A 9,455-nucleotide genomic window follows, 5' to 3' on the forward strand; every position below is an offset into this window, starting at 1 on the left:
AACATTTTCAAAGAGGAACACGGTGATTTAAATGTGTGATGTGTTCAGGCCTCTTCATACGTCATAAGAACAGAAGAACATCAAATCACGTCGTGTTGTGTTCTTCCACATCTTCACTCTGATTGGTTATTTATGTGTTTGTGGTTCATCTGTTTCCTCGTCGGTGCAGAGCAAGAAAAAAAGGATGGTTTTGAGTGACAGGGAAATACAAACATGTACGACGCGACGCTCAGTGACGAAAACGAGACAAATGGAAGAAAGAGATCGACGACATTTTAAGCTCAAACCAAAATCAGTGCAGAAAAGCCTGAAGTCATCTCCACGACAAGCAGTTTACGAAAGTCAAAAGGGTCACCAAAAAAAAAAAGAGCGGCCAGTGCGAGGGAGCAAGAGAAAAAATATGAATGGCAATAATAAACTGTAAATAGTTGCAAAAATATCAAGAGACGGGATTCATTTGGAAAAGTGTGCGGTTTCAGCGTCTGTTTTTTACAGTGCACGTGAAACGCTTCAGTGAGTCTCTCCAGAACGACTCAAATATACAGCAAACAAACACATTATAATATTTTACACACTCTGTCTGTACAATAAATCTAAAGAAGAATATAAAACATTACAAGAGCTCATACAGACTGTATAATACATCTGTAATAACACAGGGATGTCTTTACGCTGCTGAATATTTAACATCAAATCAAACAACAAGAGCTGAGAGAAAAGAGAGGGAAGACATGTCCTGTTTAGACCTGGTTTAGTCCTGGTTTAGTCCTGGTTAGACCTGGTTTAGTCCTGTTTAGTCCTGGTTTAGTCCTGGTTTAGACCTGGTTTAGACCTGGTTTAGACCTGGTTTAGTCCTGGTTTAGACCTGGTTTAGTCCTGGTTTAGTCCTGGTTTAGTCCTGGTTTAGACCTGGTTTAGTCCTGGTTTAGTCCTGTTCTAGTCCTGTTTAGTCCTGGTTTAGTCCTGGTTTTAGTCCTGGTTTGGTTTAGTCCTGGTTTAGTCCTGGTTTAGTCCTGGTTTAGTCCTGGTTTAGTCTGGTTTAGTCCTGTTTTAGTCCTGGTTTGGTCCTGGTTTAGTCCTGGTTTAGACCTGGTTTAGACCTGGTTTAGTCCTGGTTTAGTCCTGGTTTAGTCCTGATTTAGTCTTGTTCTAGTCCTGTTTTAGTCCTGTTTTAGTCCTGGTTTAGTCCTGGTTCAGTCCTGGTTTAGTCCTGGTTTAGTCCTGATTTAGTCTTGTTCTAGTCCTGTTTTAGGCCTGTCTTAGTCCTGGTTTAGTCCTGGTTTCGGCCTGGTTCAGTCCTGGTTTAGTCCTGTTTTAGTCCTGGTTTAGTTCTGCTTGTTGCTGTTTTTGATATTTCTCACATTTTCTCTGAAACCTGTCAAATGCTCAGAGCTAAAAGCATCTGTTTAAGTCCCCAAAGACCAGACTAGAGCCAAGACCGGACCAGAGCCAAGACCGGACCAGAGCCAGGACCTGTCACATGACCAGGTTTTGGCGGGAACAGTGGAGCTGGCTGCTGAAACTCGAGATGGCAGCCATTTTTAGTGTTTTTATTCAGATCACATGACTCAGACTCAGGTCACATGACTCAGACTCAGGTCACATGACTCAGGTCCAGCTCACATGACTCAGATCCAGATCACATGACTCAGACTCAGGTCCCATGACTCAGGTCCAGATCACATGACTCAGACTCAGGTCACATGACTCAGGTCCAGGTCACATGACTCAGGTCCAGATCACATGACTCAGACTCAGGTCACATGACTCAGGTCCAGGTCACATGACTCAGGTCCAGGTCACATGACTCAGACTCAGGTCACATGACTCAGGTCCAGGTCACATGACTCAGGTCCAGGTCACATGACTCTGGGGCTGCAGGTTTCCTCTCGTGCTGCTCTGTCCCTCTAAACATTCTTGGTCTTCTGGTGGTGCAGGTCGTGTCTCTGTCGTGTCCGTTGGTCCAAGACCAGGTCTGGACTAAATGACGAGTAAATTCTGTCCATTATTTGTTCGTCTCACTCTGACACTGGGACGTTAATCTGCAGTGAAACATTTGAACCGTGGACTAGGAAGGAGAGTTTAGGACGTCGTGAGGACGTCTGACACAGACTGAGGAAAATAACATTATTACTGAATAAACCCACTGCTCAAAGAAACACTGAAACGTCTTTAGTGTCGTTTCTGTTGGTCCAGTCTCGTCCACTGAAGGTCCAGACTGTGACTCCAGATCAAATCTTTTTTCCAAAGTCATCCAGACGTCCAGGATTGACTGTCCAGGACCAGCAGATGACAGATAGATCTTTTTTACTTTTTAAAAAATTTAATGACAAATATCAAAATTGTTGTTTTAATATTATTCATTAATAATCATTTTGATTATTTGTGATTCAACATTTAACTGATTATTTATTTGAGTTCATGATATTTCATTTCTGTTTAATTAACTCATTTATGTTTTTATGTTTGTTTATTTAATTGGAAATTAAATTTGTGTGAAATTACAGCCGACTCACACAAAAATGATTCGAACTCTGTGGACCTGTGAGTTCAACCATAAAACCGTCTGAAGGCGACAGGAGCTCAGGTCGAGTTTCTTCACTCATCTGAACGTTGGTGGTTTGATTCCAGCTCCACATAAACATCACTGGTTGAGCCTCTGATCCACTGAATTATCCTCGTCTGTTGGTCTGGAAATGTCAGAACTGAACGTCCAGAAGACCTTGAAAAAAGTCCTCGTCTGGCGTCACAGTCTGGACCTTCAGTGGACCAAGACTCAACGTACAAAAATGACCCTAAAAAGATGTTTGAGCGTTTCTTCCTGCAGTGGGGCGGGGTTTATACGATTTGAGCTCAAATGTTCTTCATGTTTATTTTAATCTGTATTTTCATTCAGTTTGTGACACTTTTAAAATCCCACATGGTCCAGGACTCAAACCGGTTTAGTTTTGGGGCATGTAAAAACTAAACTGGGGTCCCTGTAGTTTAACCTGAGCTGAGACAGGTGAGACAGGTGAGACAGGTGAGACAGGTGAGACAGGTGAGAGTGTCAGGTGCAGATATGTGACCAGGTTTATGGTTCAGTTCTCCAAGTCCTGGGCCTGTCCACATGAAACAAAAACTGACACAAAGTCCAGACTCTTCTCTGTCACCAGAAAGAAACTGAAGGTTTAGTCCTGGTCTAGTCCTGGTCTAGTCCTGGTCTAGTCCTGGTCTAGTCCTGGTCTTCTCTATTTGGAGAAATAAACTAAAGTCACATGACTTTGACATGTTGCTTCAGAAAGTGGAGTTGTTCTTCAGCCCAAACACGTGAGAGTTTCTGCTGGAAGGTCTTAAAGACAGAAGATGAACCTGAGGAGTTTGTGGATCTGATCCCAGACACAAAACGAGCAGGAGAAACGAGGAGCAGAAGTTTGGAGATTTCTTCATGAACAGTGAGTCTGTGGTAGAGTTCTGCTCCGTGTTTGTGCCAATGACTCAGAGCACAAAGTCTGGGCCCAAACTTTTGGACTGTCAGACATTTTAGAGCCGGACCGGACGTGACAGGTCCTGGACCCGGTCTGGACCCGGTCTGGTCTAAGTCCCTCTGACAGGACCCTCTCGTGATGCGTTCAGGGACATCAGGACTGTTTGGACCGGGGGCTACTGAGCGCGCTCAGTGCAGCCGAGCGGACCGCATTAGTCTGAGTGGGACTGGCTCCGGTCCAGGACTCTTCAAAACCAGAACTAGACCAGGACTAGACCAGGACTAGACCAGGACTGACCCCAATGTCACTCTGCACAAGAAGAGAGCAACTTAACCCCAGTGTCGTGTTCAGAATGTTTGTTCACTGGAAGAGAGAAACAATATGTGTTTTCCATTTAACATAATATTTTTACATTTATTTTTTATTTTATTTTATTTTTTCCTGAAGAGATTCTCTTTGCACTGACATATTGATTTTACATGACCATAAATGTTTAACCCTTTAGATGTTGGTTTGTGCCCAACACCACGAGCAGCAAATTTAAATTATACACAATAATGCAATAAGAATAAATATGTTTTACTCTGGCTCTGATCAGTGTGACCGGTCCATCAGTGTGACGGGTCCATCAGTGTGACGGTCCATCAGTGTGACGGATCCATCAGTGTGACCGGTCCACCAGTGTGACGGGTCCATCAGTGTGACGGATCCATCAGTGTGACCGGTCCACCAGTGTGACGGGTCCATCAGTGTGACGGATCCATCCGTGTGACCGGTCCATCCGTGTGACCGGTCCATCCGTGTGACCGGTCCATCCGTGTGACCGGTCCATCCGTGTGACCGGTCCATCAGTGTGACGGGTCCATCAGTGTGACCGGTCCATCAGTGTGACGGGTCCATCAGTGTGACGGATCCATCCGTGTGACCGGTCCATCAGTGTGACCGGTCCATCAGTGTGACCGGTCCATCAGTGTGACCGGTCCATTAGTGTGAATGTGTGCATTTTAGTTTTTACATAAATATTTTTCCTGTTAAAAACTACACACACTTATGTCAAATGTAAGAATTTTTTAGATTTTTTTCACTAATTTACCACATTTTCCATGAGCCCTGAGACTGTCTCTTATTGTTATATTGGGATTTACTGTGACTCCATAAATTAAAATAAATGTGACTTTTCCTGATCCCTGTGACTGGTTCACACATTTGAACAATCAGTGGGAAGATTGAGTTTGTTGCATTTTTTGTTTTGTTTTATTGTCATTTTAAACAAAAAAGGTTTTTCCCGTTGATTTCTCCCATAGACTTCCATTGTAAATGCAGAGTTTTATCTCACCAATCTCACCAAAAAAAATAAAAAACTCATTTTCTCGCAGCAACAGTTTCAAATTTAGTGAAATTAGAGAGATTTTAAAAACTGCACTAAATTAAGGTTATTTTTTTCCCCCGGCTCTAAATTGGTCCCAAAATTCAAGTTTTTATGAGCGGCTGCACAAACTCTACACCAACACCAACACGTCCAGTCCATTTTTGTGACTTTCTCTGTTTTCGTCTGTTTTTTCAGGCACAAATTCTCCAAATGTGACGTGTTTTGTACAGGGACAGTGCAGGTCATGGGGGGAGGGGCTAAAAGTAGGAACATTTTTGAAAAACATACTTTTTTCTCAAATTAATTTGGTTTACTGCAGAGAAATTTTAAAAAAATCTAAATAATTTTCTCCTTGTTTTTGAGAGCGGAGATAAAACAATGAGTTTATAATGGAAGTCAATGGATACACAAATTTCTGAAACAAGCTCAGTGTTTCAGAACTTCTTACGTTGCCAAAATTAGTCTGATCAGAATGAAACTCACACATGTGTAAAAACCTGTAAAAACACACATCTGTGTGAATTTATATGTTAACTGAACAACAACAGCCAAAGTTATGATGATAAATGTTCCTTCAGATTCACAGATTTAACTTAACGAAACACAAGAGCGAAGACATGTTTAGTCCTGGTTTAGTCCTGGTTTAGTCCTGGTTCAGACCTGGTTTAGTCCTGGTTTAGTCCTGGTTTAGTCCTGGTTTAGTCCTGGTTCCTGGTTCAGACCTGGTTTAGTCCTGGTTTAGTCTGGTTCAGACCTGGTTTAGTCCTGGTTTAGTCCTGGTTTAGTCCTCCTGGTTTAGTCCTGGTTTAGTCTGTTTAGTCTGGTTTAGACCTGGTTCCTGGTTTAGTCCTGGTTCAGACCTGGTTTAGTCCTGGTTTAGTCCTGGTTTAGTCCTGGTTTAGTCCTGGTTTAGTCCTGTTTTAGTCCTGGTTTAGTCCTGGTTCAGACCTGGTTTAGTCCTGGTTTAGTCCTGGTTTAGTCCTGGTTTAGTCCTGTTTTAGTCCTGGTTTAGTCCTGGTTTAGTCCTGTTTTAGTCCTGGTTCAGACCTGGTTTAGTCCTGTCTTAGTCCTGGTTCAGACCTGGTTTAGTCCTGTCTTAGTCCTGGTTTAGTCCTGGTTTAGTCTCACACTTTCAGTTCAATAAACATTTAAGATGTTCGACAAACCTGAGCTTCAGTCCAGACTCTGATCATGTGACGCACTTCCTGCCAAAACCTGGTCACGTGACAGTCCTGGCTCTGGTCCGGTCTTGGCTCTGGTCCGGTCTTGGCTCTGGTCCGGTCTTGGCTCTGGTCCGGTCTTGGCTCTGGTCCGGTCTTTGGGGACTTAAACAGATGCTTTTAGCTCTGACTGTTTGGCAGGTTTAGGTGAAAATGTGAGAAATATCAGAACAAGACAACAAGAACTAAACCAGGACTAGAACAGGACTAAAATAGGACTAAACCAGGCCGAAACCAGGACTAGAACCGGACTAAACCAGTACTAAAACAAGACTAAACCACAACTAAACCACGATTAAACCAGGACTGACCTAAGTTTGAAACCTGGTCCTAAAGGTCTTAAGTTGCTCTTTTCTTGTGCAGAGTGACATTGGGGTCAGTCCTGGTCTAGTCCTGGTCTAGTTCTGGTTTTGAAGAGTCCTGGACCGGAGCCAGTCCCACTCAGACTAATGCGGTCTGCTCGGCTGCACTGAGCGCGCTCAGTAGCCCCCCGGTCCAAACAGTCCTGATGTCCCTGAACGCATCACGAGAGGGTCCTGTCAGAGGGACTTAGACCAGACCAGGTCCAGACCGGGTCCAGGCCGAGTCCAGACTGGGTCCAGGTTTAGTCCTGGTCCAGATCCAGGCCTTTTTTTTACTTCTTGGGCCTTTAGGACACACGGCACATGTATTTCAGTTTAGTCCTGGTTCAGACCTGGATTAGACCTGGTTTAGTTCTGGTTTAGTCCTGGTTTAGTTCTGGTTTAGTCCTGGTTTAGTCCTGGTTTAGTTCTGGTTTAGTCCTGGTTTAGTCCTGGTTTAGTTCTGGTTTAGTCCTGGTTTAGTTCCTGGTTAGTTCTGGTTTAGTCCTGGTTTAATTCTGGTTTAGTTCTGGTTTAGACCTGGTTTAGTCCTGGTTTAGTCCTGGTTTAGTCCTGGTTTAGTTCTGGTTTAGTTCTGGTTTAGTCCTGGTTTAGTTCTGGTTTAGTTCTGGTTTAGTCCTGGTTTAGTTCTGGTTTAGTTCTGGTTTAGTCCTGGTTCAGACCTGGTTTAGTCCTGGTTTAGTTCTGGTTTAGTCCTGGTTTAGTCCTGGTTTAGTCCTGGTTCAGACCTGGTTTAGTCCTGGTTTAGTCCTGGTTCAGACCTGGTTTAGTCCTGATTTAGTTCTGGTTTAGTCCTGGTTTAGTCCTGGTTCAGACCTGGTTTAGTCCTGATTTAGTTCTGGTTTAGTCCTGGTTCAGACCTGGTTTAGACCTGGTTTAGTCCTGGTTTAATCTGATCTTTCTAAACCAGGTAAAATGTTGTGATTAGTTTAACACAGATGCCCTGCCTGCTCCTGTCTGCTCCTGCCTGCTCCTGTCACTCTGCATCAGTCAGATGTGATTGACAGGCGTCGTCCCGCCTGCAGGCCAATCAGACGGCTGCATATGCAAATGAGGGCGGAGCCTGGGGTCATTATGCAAATTAACTTTAATCTAAGAATTTGGACAAAACTTGAAGGTCAAGTCCTGGTCTGGTCTTTGATCTGGTCTTTGGTCTGGTCTTTGGTCTGGTCTCTGGTTTGGTCTTGGTCTGGTCTGGTTTTTGGTCTGGTCTTTGATCTGGTCCTGGTATGGTCCTGGTCTGGTCTTTGGTCTAGTCTTTGGTCTGGTCTTTGGTCTGGTCTTTGGTCTGGTCTTTGGTCTGGTCTTGGTCTGGTCTGGTCAAATCCTGGTCTGGTCTTTGGTCTGGTCTCTGGTCTGGTCTTTGGTTTGGTCTTGGTCTGGCTTTTGGTCTGGTCTTTGGTCTGGTCCTGGTCTGGTCCTGGTCTGGTCTTTGGTCTGGTCCTGGTCTGGTCTGGTTTTTGGTTTGGTCTTTGGTCTGGTCTTTGGTCTGGTCCTGGTCTGGTCCTGGTCTGGTCTTGGTCCTGGTCCGGTCTTAGTCTGGTCCTGGTCCTGGTCTGGTCTGGTTTTTGGTTTGGTCTTTGGTCTGGTCTTTGGTCTGGTCTTTGGTCTGGTCTTTGGTCTGGTCTTTGGTCTGGTGCTGGTCCTGGTCTGGTACTGGTCTGGTTTTTGGTGTGGTCCTGGTCTGGTCCTGGTCCCGGTCTTGGTCTGGTTTTCGGTGGTCTCTCTCGTCAGATTAAATCCCGTTTAAACGTGGATGATTGACAGGTGTTTGTGGATGATTGACAGGTGCTCCCTGCAGCCTGGTCCGTTTGATGAATATGTAAATGAGGGGGGCGTGGCCGGGGCTCGTATGTAAATGAGGAGTTTAATTTGATGAGAATCGGAGTCGACGTGTTGGAGTCCGGAGCCTGTGGAAATGTCACGGACTCAGGCCAAAGTCACAAAGTCAAAAGAGCAGCACAACTCCTTAAAGCTGCACTCTGGAACTTTCTGTGGGCGGCACACAGTCTGCACGTTTCCACAGAGACGGGAAGTGAAAACCACAGACTCCGGAACATTCTCCACGATTCTGACCCCGAGTCCTGATTTATTTCTGTTTCTCTCATTTCTGTAGAAAAACTGTGTCTGAAAACATCATATTTTATATTTGCCTCTTCCTCTTTTCCTCCTCCTCTTCTCTTCTTCATCACTCCTCATCCCCTCCTCCTCTTCTCCTCTCGCTTCCTTTTCTTCCTCTCCTTCTCCTCCCCTCCTCTTCATCCATCTCTCTCTCCTCATCCCCTCCTCTCTCTGATTCTCCTTCTCCGTCTCCTTGTCCTTCTCCTCCACTCTCCTCCTCTTCTTCTCTCTCTCTTCCTCCCGCCTCTCACTCCCTCCATCTCTTTCCTCTCTCCTCCTCTTTCTCATCCCCCTCCTCTCTCTCTCTGTCTCTCTCTCTCTCTCTCTCTCTCTCCTCTCTCTCTCTTTCTCCCTCTCTCTCCTCCTCCTCTCACTCTCTCTTTTTCTCTCTCCTCCTCTCTCACCTTATTCTTCCTCTCTCCTCCCCCTCCTCTTCTTCTCCCTTTTCTTCCTCTCCTCCTCCTCCCCTCCTCTCTCACCCACTTCTTCCACCCTTCCTCTCTCCTTTTTCTTCATCTCCATCTCTTTTTCTCTCATCTTCTCTTTCCTCATCCCCTCCTCTCTCCTCAGCCCTTGCTCTCTCACCCTCTTCTTCTCTCTCTCCTGCTCGCCTCCCCTCTCACCTTCTTCTTCCTCTCCTCCTCTCACCTTCTTCTTCCTCTCTCCTCTCCTCCCCTCCTTTCTCTCCTCTCTCTCTCTCTCTCTCTCTCTCTCTCTCTCTTTTCTCTCTCTCTCTCTCTCTGTTTCTCTCTGTCTCTCTCTCTCTCTCTCTCTTCTCTCTCTCTCTCTCGTTCTCAGACCCAGAGTCTGGACTTTGGCCCGGTCTTTGGTTTGAGCCAAAGTCCTGTTCAGATCCTTCACACGTCTGTGGGATCAACATCAGCACAACATCACCTCCACATCACAACACGGACCA

This window comes from Boleophthalmus pectinirostris, unplaced genomic scaffold (genome assembly GCF_026225935.1).
Source record: "Boleophthalmus pectinirostris isolate CB_2022bp ecotype Guang Dong unplaced genomic scaffold, ASM2622593v1 HiC_scaffold_7, whole genome shotgun sequence".
Classification (NCBI taxonomy): Eukaryota; Metazoa; Chordata; class Actinopteri; order Gobiiformes; family Gobiidae; genus Boleophthalmus; species Boleophthalmus pectinirostris.